Below are 9,371 nucleotides of genomic sequence, written 5' to 3' on the forward strand. Positions count from 1 at the left end.
GAGCAGAGTTGGCTACACAGAAACCTTGGACAAGACATGGTGTACTGCTATGCTAATTGTGACAAGAACAAGTACCAAAACACTTAGTTAATAGCCCAGGCGTTTATTTGCTTAAATCACGCAACAATACAGGCGCTTATTAGAGACAGGCTTCTATTTTAGCTTTTGCACATTTGTATAGTTAATTGTTTAATACCAGCTTTTCTTGTACTAATATGTTATCATTTGCACACCGTGTCACATTTATTTTGTCTTACTATGCCTGTATAAAATAAAATACAACTTTTCTTTGACAGGATAATCATTGACCTCCGACTGTGCCTTTCCGGCAGTTCGTACTTTCACTACTAGAGGGTGATCTGCCAATTTCTAGTGGTCTGTACTCCCAAAATAGTTTTTGTGCTTGCCAGTTAGCTAGCAGTTCTCAGCGCTAGCAGTGTCTTACAGCCGATAAAAATGGATGATTGCCATAATATTTGAGTATTTACTGAATTATTTAATGTAACAAATCAAATATTAAACCTCGTAAACAATTCATGGTAACCTTTAGATCCAGTGTTAATCTGAAACAGGTGTTTATTTGCTGAAATGTGTGACATTGGCTGGCTATTAAAAGGGACGGGGCTATTTGAGACTCAGCAAGTTTTAAGGTTCATCAGGTTCCTATTGCCCAATATTGCTAAAGTTTGGTCAATGCAACACTGAAGTGTAGGGGACATTTGTCCTAAAATATTGTTTTTGTCTTTGGTGAACACATTTGCAAGGATAATTATTACATTATATTAAAGACAATTATTATCCCTATGTGCAGTAATAACATAAAAAGGTAATACAATAGATACTGTATTTATGAATACATACTTTCTTGATTTTATAACCATCATAAAAACGGTTACTAATGGTACAATAGGTTAAGGTGGGTCACTGTTGTTCAGCCAAGTGCACCACTAACACAGATTCTCCCAAGGTTCTGTTTTGTTCCCACTTTTGTATATTTTATAAGTTCTTACAGACTGTAAATGAAATGTTCCTATGACAGCCCAGGTCAGCCTTCTGCAAAATGACCAGAAACACCATGGCCCAGTCCTAGATGACTCTGTTTAGTGATGTGATACATCGCATTTAGGGCCTCTTTGCACTACATTACTTTGATGACAAACTAGGTCCAGGAGAGATACTTGTGTAGTGTAAAGAGAGATAGATACACATCTCTCTTTAAAGACATGCTCCAGAACTTTAGCAACTAGTTAGTCTTTTTTAAACTTCCTGCTTTGGGCTGGATGTGTCAATGTGTAGTTCATACATGTATAATGTATGAGCAGAATTACTGTTTTACCTCAATTAGCCAGAAGTGTGCAAAGCTGTCATCAAGGCAAAGGGTGGCTACTTTGAAGAATATAAAATATATTTTGATTTGTTTAACACTTTTTTGGTTGCTACATGATTCAATATGTGTTATTTCATAGTGTTGATGTCTTCACTATTATTCTACAATGTAGAATATAGTAAAAATAACTACAGTTGAAGTCGGAAGTTAACATACACTTAGGTTGGAATCATTAAAACTTGTTTTTCAACCACTCCACACATTTCTTGTTAACAAACTATAGTTTTGGCAAGTTGGTTAGGACATCTACTTTGTGCATGACACAAATAATTTTTCCAACAATTGTTTACAGACAGATTATTTCACTGTATCACAATTCCAGTGGGTCAGAAGTTTATATACACTAAGTTGACTGTGCCTTTAAACAGCTTGGAAAATTCCAGAAAATTATGTCATGGCTTTAGAAGTTTCTGTTAAGCTAATTGACATAATTTGAGTCAATTGGAGGTGTACCTGTGGATGTATTTCAAGGCCTACCTTCAAACTCAGTGCCTCTTTGCTTGACATCATGGGAAAATCAAAAGAAATCAGCCAAGAAAAAAAATTGTAGACCTCCACAAGTCTGGTTCATCCTTGGGAGCAATTTCCAAATGCCTGAAGGTACCACGTTCATCTGTACAAACAAGTATAAACACCATGGGACCATGCAGCTGTCATACTGCTCAGGAAGGAGACGCATTCTGTCTCCTAGAGATGAACGTACTTTGGTGCGAAAAGTGCAAATCAATCCCAGAATGCGAAAAGTGCAAATCAATCATCAGACCAGAGGACATTTCTCCAAAAGGTACAATCTTTGTCCCCATGTGCAGTTGCAAACCGTAGTCGGGGTTTTTTATGGCGGTTTCGGAGCAGTGGCTTCTTCCTTGCTGAGCGGCCTTTCAGGTTATGTCGATATAGGACTCGTTTTACTGTGGATATAGATACTTTTGTACCGGTTTCCTCCAGCATCTTCACAAGGTCCTTTGCTGTTGTTCTGAGAATGATTTGCACTTTTCGCACCAAAGTACGTTCATCTCTAGGAGACAGAACGCATCTCCTTTCTGAGCGGTATGACGGCTGTGTGGTCCCATGGTGTTTATACTTGCGTACTATTGTTTGCACAGATGAACGTGGTACCTTCAGGCGTTTGGAAATTGCTCCCAATGATGAACCAGACTTGTGGAGGTCTACAATTATTTTTTTGAGGTCTTGGCTGATTTCTTTAGATTTTCCCATGATGTCAAGCAAAGAGGCACTGAGTTTGAAGGTAGGCCTTGAAATACATCCACATCTCCAATTGACTCAAATGATGTCAATTAGCCTATCAGAAGCTTCTAAAGCCATTACATCATTTTCTGGAATTTTCCAAGCTGTGTAAAGTCACAGTCAATTTAGTGTATGTAAACTTCTGACCCACTGGAATTGTGATACAGTGAATTATAAGTGAAATAATCTGTCCGTAAACAATTGTTGGAATAATTACTTATGTCATGCACAAAGTCCTAACCGACTTTCCAAAACTATAGTTTGTTAACAAGAAATTTGTGGAGTGGCTGAAAAATGAGTTTTAATGACTCCAACCCAAGTGTATGTAAACTTCCAACTTCAACAGTATCTGATCATAAATTACTGTTTCTAGCACTTTAAACAACACACTCAAAATAGACACAGGTCTATAGTTTTCCCCTTCTTGTGGTAAATGCACTCCAAGTCACTTATTTTAATGGGTATGTCATCAAATACCAGGCCTAGATCTTGTGTGTTGTTGAACTGTTACTTTTTCTGTATAGAGAAAATAGTAGTCAATGTAACACCACTGCTTGTTTTTATTGATACACATCATTGTGGTTGTTCACAGAATTTACTGGCTGGCACCTACGATTGTGTGCAGGGAAATCGGTTTCTAGATCTGTGTTTATATTAGTGGCAAGTTCTACACAGATCTACTGCCCCCATGCGCTGCTCTCAATTTGAGCTGTGATAGGGAAAGAGCACCACCTTTTGGACATCCAGCCAAAGTGTATCATCTCCATGCACTTATTTCTACATGCCTGGATCTCCAAACAGAATTCACACTTTCACTAGCATGAATTCAGTTTGGATTCAATATTACCACACATTGTATAAGCTTTGGTAATACTTTATTTATACAGAGAACCCACATTTAGACCAGGGTCTCATTTTCAATGGTGTGTTCAAATAATAAAAAATCAAAACACCTTAAACAGAGAAAATTACAGAGAAAAAAATAATATATAGGGGGAAAAACACAATACCAGTGAAAAGTTTGGACACACCTACTTCATTTTTATTTTTTTCTACATCGTGAAGACATCAAAACTATGAAATAACACATATGGAATCATGTAGTAACCAAAAAAGTGTTAAACAAATCAAAATAAGATTTTGCCTTGACAGCTTTGCACACGCTTGGCATTCTCTCAACCAGCTTCATGAGGTAGTCACTTGGGATGCATTTCAATTAACAGGTGTGCCTTGTTAAAAGTTAATGTGGAATTTCTTTACCTCTTATTGCGTTTGAGCCAATCAGTTGTGTTGTGACAAGGAAGGAATGGTATACCAAATAGGGATAAGTCGATATTATGGCAAGACAGTCCATCATTACTTGAAGACATAAAGGTCAGTAAATCCAGAAAATGTCAAGAACTTTGAACGTTTCTTCAAGTGCAATTGCAAAAACCATCACGCGCTATGATGAAACTGGCTCTCATGAGGACCGCCACAAGAAAAGAAGACCCAGAGTTACCTCTGCTGCAGAGGATAAGTTCATTAGTTACCAGCCTTAGAAATCTGCAATTACCTGCACCTCAGATTGCAGCCCAAATAAATGCTTCACAGAGATCAAGTAATAGACGCATCTCAATATCAACTGTTCTGGGGAGACTGCGTGAATCAGGCATTTGTGGTCGAATTGCTGCAAAGAAACCACTACTAAAGGACACCAATAAGAAGAACAGACTTGCTTGTGCCAAGAAACACGAGCAATGGACACGAAATCTGTCCTTTGGTCTGATGAGTCCAAATTTAAGATTTTTGGTTCCAACCGCCGTGTCTTTGTGAGAAGCAAAGTAGGTGAATGGATGATCTCCGAATGTGTGGCTCCCACCTTGAACCCACCTTGGCTCCCGACCTCAACCCAATTGAGATGGTTTCGGATGAGTTGGACTGCAGAGAAGTAAAAGCAGCCAACAAGTGCTCAGCAAGTGGGAACTCCTTCAAGACTGTTGGAAAAGCATTGCAGGTGACTACCTCATGAAGCTGGTTGAGAGAATGCCAAGTGTGCAAAGCTGTCATCAATGTAAAGGGTGGCTACTATGAAAAATATCAAATATAAAGTATACTTTGATTTAACACTGTTTTGGTTACCACACGATTCCATATGTGTTATTTCATAGTTTTGATGTCTTTACTATTTCTACGATGTAGAAAATTGTCAAAATAAATTAAAACCCTAGAATGGGTTGGTGTGTCCAAACATTTGACTGGTACTGTATGATTCTAATCTCTGAACAGAGATGCTGATACACTTTAGATATTGTTTTGTAGCTTTAATGTTTTCCACTGTGAATTTTATTCGTACTACAACAAATACCACATACAGATATGAGTGATATGATTTGCTGCTGAAAATTAAGACTACCTTTAGTGAATGTAGGTTTTTCGCCATACATCCTTAAGTCACAGATTTCTGTACGAGTATATATGAATAAAAAAATAAAAAAACATCCTCTCACTGTCAACTGCGTTTATTTTCAGCAAATTTATAATAAACAAAATATTTGTATGAACTGAACAAGTTCCACAGACATGTGACTAACAGAAATGGAATAATGTGTCCCTGAACAAAGGGGGGTTCAAAATCAAAAGTAACAGTCAGTATCTGCTGTGACCACCAGCTGCATTAAGTACTGCAGTGCATCTCCTCATGGACTGCACCAGATTTGCCAGTTCTTGCTGTGAGATGTTACCCCATTCTTCCACCAAGGCACCTGCAAGTTCCAAGACATTTCTGGGGGGAATGGCCCTAGCACCTCACCCTCCGATCCAACAGGTCCCAGACGTGCTCAATGGGATTGAGATCCGGGCTTTTCCCTGGCCATGGCAGAACACTGACATTCCTGTCTTGCAGGAAATCACACACAGAAAGAGCAGTATGGCTGGTGACATTGTCATGCTGCAGGAAGGGTACAACATGAGGGAAGAGGATGTCTTCCCTGTAACACAGCATTGAGATGGTTCATTGAACAAGCATGGGAAACAGTGTTTAAACGCTTTACAATGAAGATCTGTGTGGATTTTTACAAATTATCTTTGAAAGACAGGGTCCTGGAAAAGGGACGTTTCTTTTTTTGCTGAGTTTATATTATATACACATGCATACAGTTGAAGTCGGAAGTTTACATAAACTAGTTTTAATGACTCCAACCTAAGTGTTTCAACCACTCCACAGATTTCTTGTTAACAAACTATAGTTTTGGCAAGTCGGTTAGGACATCTACTTTGTCCATGACACAAGTAATTTTTCCAACAATTGTTTACAGACAGATTATTTCACTTATAATTCACTGTATCACAATTCCAGTGGGTCAGAAGTTTACATAAACTAAGTTGACTGTGCCTTTAAACAGCTTGGAAAATTCCAGAAAATTATGTCATGGCTTTAGAAGCTTCTGATAGGCTAATTGACATAATTTGTGTCAATTGGAGGTGTACCTGTGGATGTATTTCAAGGCCTACCTTCAAACTCAGTGCCTCTTTGCTTACATTTTTTTTTACATTTAAGTCATTTAGCAGACGCTCTTATCCAGAGCGACTTACAAATTGGTGCATTCACCTTATGATATCCAGTGGAACAACCACTTTACATCTAACTCTTTTAAGGGGGGGGGGGGGTTAGAAGGATTACTTTATCCTATCCTAGGTATTCCTTAAAGAGGTGGGGTTTCAGGTGTCTCCGGAAGGTGGTGATTGACTCCGCTGACCTGGCGTCGTGAGGGAGTTTGTTCCACCATTGGGGTGCCAGAGCAGCGAACAGTTTTGACTGGGCTGAGCGGGAACTGTACTTCCTCAGAGGTAGGGAGGCGAGCAGGCCAGAGGTGGATGAACGCAGTGCCCTTGTTTGGGTGTAGGGCCTGATCAGAGCCTGAAGGTACGGAGGTGCCGTTCCCCTCACAGCTCCGTAGGCAAGCACCATGGTCTTGTAACGGATGCGAGCTTCAACTGGAAGCCAGTGGAGAGAGCGGAGGAGCGGGGTGCTTGACATCATGGGAAAATCTAAAGGAATAAGCCAAAAATTGTAGACCTCCGCAAGTTTGGTTCATCCTTGGGAGCAATTTCCAAACGCCTGAAGGTACCACGTTCATCTGTGCAAACAATAGTACGCAAGTATTAACACCATGGGACCACGCAGCCGTCATACCGCTCAGGAAGAAGACGCGTTCTGTCTCCTAGAGATGAACGCACTTGGGTGCGAAAAGTGCAAATCAATCCCAGAACAGCAGCAAAAGGACCCTGTGAAGATGCTAGAGGAAACAGGTACAAAAGTATCAATATCCACAGTAAAATGAGTCCTATATCAACATAACCTGAAAGGCCGCTCAGCAAGGAAGAAGCCACTGCTCCAAAACAGCCATAAAAAAGCCAGACTACGGTTTGCAACTGCACATGGGGACAAAGATCATACTTTTTGGAGAAATTTTCTCTGGTCTGATGAAACACAAATAGAACTGTTTGGCCATGATGACCATCATTATGTTTGGAGTAAAAAGGGGGAGGCTTGCAAGCCGAAGAACACCATCCCAACCGTGAAGCACGTGGGTGGCAGCATCATGTTGTGGAGGTGCTTTGCTGCAGGAGGGACTGGTGCACTTCACAAAATAGATGGCTTCATGAGGCAGGAAAATCATGTGGATATATTGAAGCAACATCAAGACATCAGTCAGGAAGTTAAAGCTTGGTCGCAAAAGGGTCTTCCAAATGGACAATGACCCCAAGCACACTTTCAAAGTTGTGGCAAAATGGCTTAAGGACAACCAAGTCAAGGTATTGGAGTGGCCATCACAAAGCCCTGACCTCAATCCCATAGAAAATTTGTTGGCAGAAGTGAAAAAGCGTGTGCGAGCAAGGAGGCCTACAAACATGACTCAGTTACACCAGCTCTGTCAGGAGGAATGGGCCAACATTCACGCAACGTATTGTGGGAAGCTTGTGGAAGGCTAGCCAAAACATTTGACCCAAGTTAAACAATTAAAAGGCAATGCTACCAAATACTAATTGAGTGTATTTGAACACACCAATCCTTATTTCACTATATATCATACACATTAAGGGAGATTGTTGTATAATGCACATTTACAATTTTACCACCCTGCATCCCACTGCTGGCTTGCCTCTGAAGCTAAGCAGGATTGGTCCCTGGATGGGAGACCAAACAACAGATGCTGCTGTAAGTGGTGTTGGAGGCCCACAAAATATCCTAATGCCCCAGGGCAGTGATTAGGGTGCAGTCTTTCAGATGGGACGTTAAACAGGTGTCCTCACTCTCTGTGGTCACTAACGATCCCATGGCACTTATCGTAAGAATTGGGGTGTTAAACCCGGTGTCCTGGTTAAATTCCCAATCTTGCCCTCATACCATCATGGCCACCTACAGTAATCATCCTCAGCATACAATTGGCTTATTCATCCCCCGTCCTCTCCCCTGTAACTATTCCCCAGGTTGTTGCTGTAAATGAGAATGTGTTCTCAGTCAACTTCTGTTAAAATAATGTATAAAAAAATATTTATAAATCAGGGGGAACCCAAATAATTTTCCAATCATTTCGTTCTGAACAGAGCCATTTGTTTATTAGTTCCGTTCCACTGTTCCAACCAGCAAGAAAGTTCTGAATCGGTTCGAATCCAAAAAATTTACCGGTTTGAACCCCATTTTTTTTTTACCGGTTTATATCGTTCCTTTCAGTTCATTTTATACCTCTGAAATATTTATATATATTTTTTAAACATTTAGATCAACATTAAAATGACTATATCAGTGAGGATAGAACAGCTTGCGGGTAACAATTTAATCTTCATAGGAAAGTTGTTAAGAGGAAATGGTATTTTGCCATGACAGCATGGTTTAATCATAATGAAAGACAAACACTGTGCTGCCAGTCACTATGGAGAGAAGTGTGGGGCGCGAGATGCGACTCCAATGTGAAACCTAACTATAGTCTCCTTTAACTAGCATTGAAAAAGTTAATCCATTCTTCTCCAATTAAAAATTTGTCTCTAACAGAGATGCAGGGAGTCAGGCAGCAGATGGTGAGTTTAATAATAACAAACATGAAGAGATACAAAAGAAGAAGTGTCTGTACAAGAAAACAGAACCAATACTGCCTGATGAGTGAGGCTACAGAGTACTAGATAAGGGGAAGTAATCAGGGGAGTGTCTAGGTGTGCGTAATGATGGGTTGCCAAGACTGATGTTAGTAAACCAGCAGTCAAGTGCTGGAGCGGGAGAAGGCGTGACACTCCCTAACTTCTAAATCACACGTTGTCAGTAAGCTACAGTAACCTATACCTTGGAGGGGGAGGGGCAGGTAGCCTCACACAGTCCAATTGTGCGCGCCCTATGGGACTCCTGGTCACGGCCAGCCTGGGATCTGTGCCTTAGACCGCTGTGCCACTCAGGAGGCCTCGAATGACCGATTTTTAAATGACCAATTTGTCTGTCATGATCAATTTGCCAGCCATTAAAAAGGGCAGTAATTTGAAAATGTATAGCTCCATTATAATTGATAAATATTTTGTCTGGTTTTAGACATGCAAGTGTAACCTGGAGTGAAATGATTCATCCATATGATGGAAATCTGTCGCAGTGACGGATAACTTTAACCCGAGAATTATGAACTTCTCAATTAGCCACAACATTCCTAGTTTAAAGGTTTTTCTGGAAGCTGTGCTGCGCGATTTTCCCTACATTTTCCCCTACGTGGGCCAG

The sequence above is a fragment of the Salvelinus alpinus genome, chromosome 31 (genome assembly GCF_045679555.1).
Source record: "Salvelinus alpinus chromosome 31, SLU_Salpinus.1, whole genome shotgun sequence".
Lineage (NCBI taxonomy): Eukaryota > Metazoa > Chordata > Actinopteri > Salmoniformes > Salmonidae > Salvelinus > Salvelinus alpinus.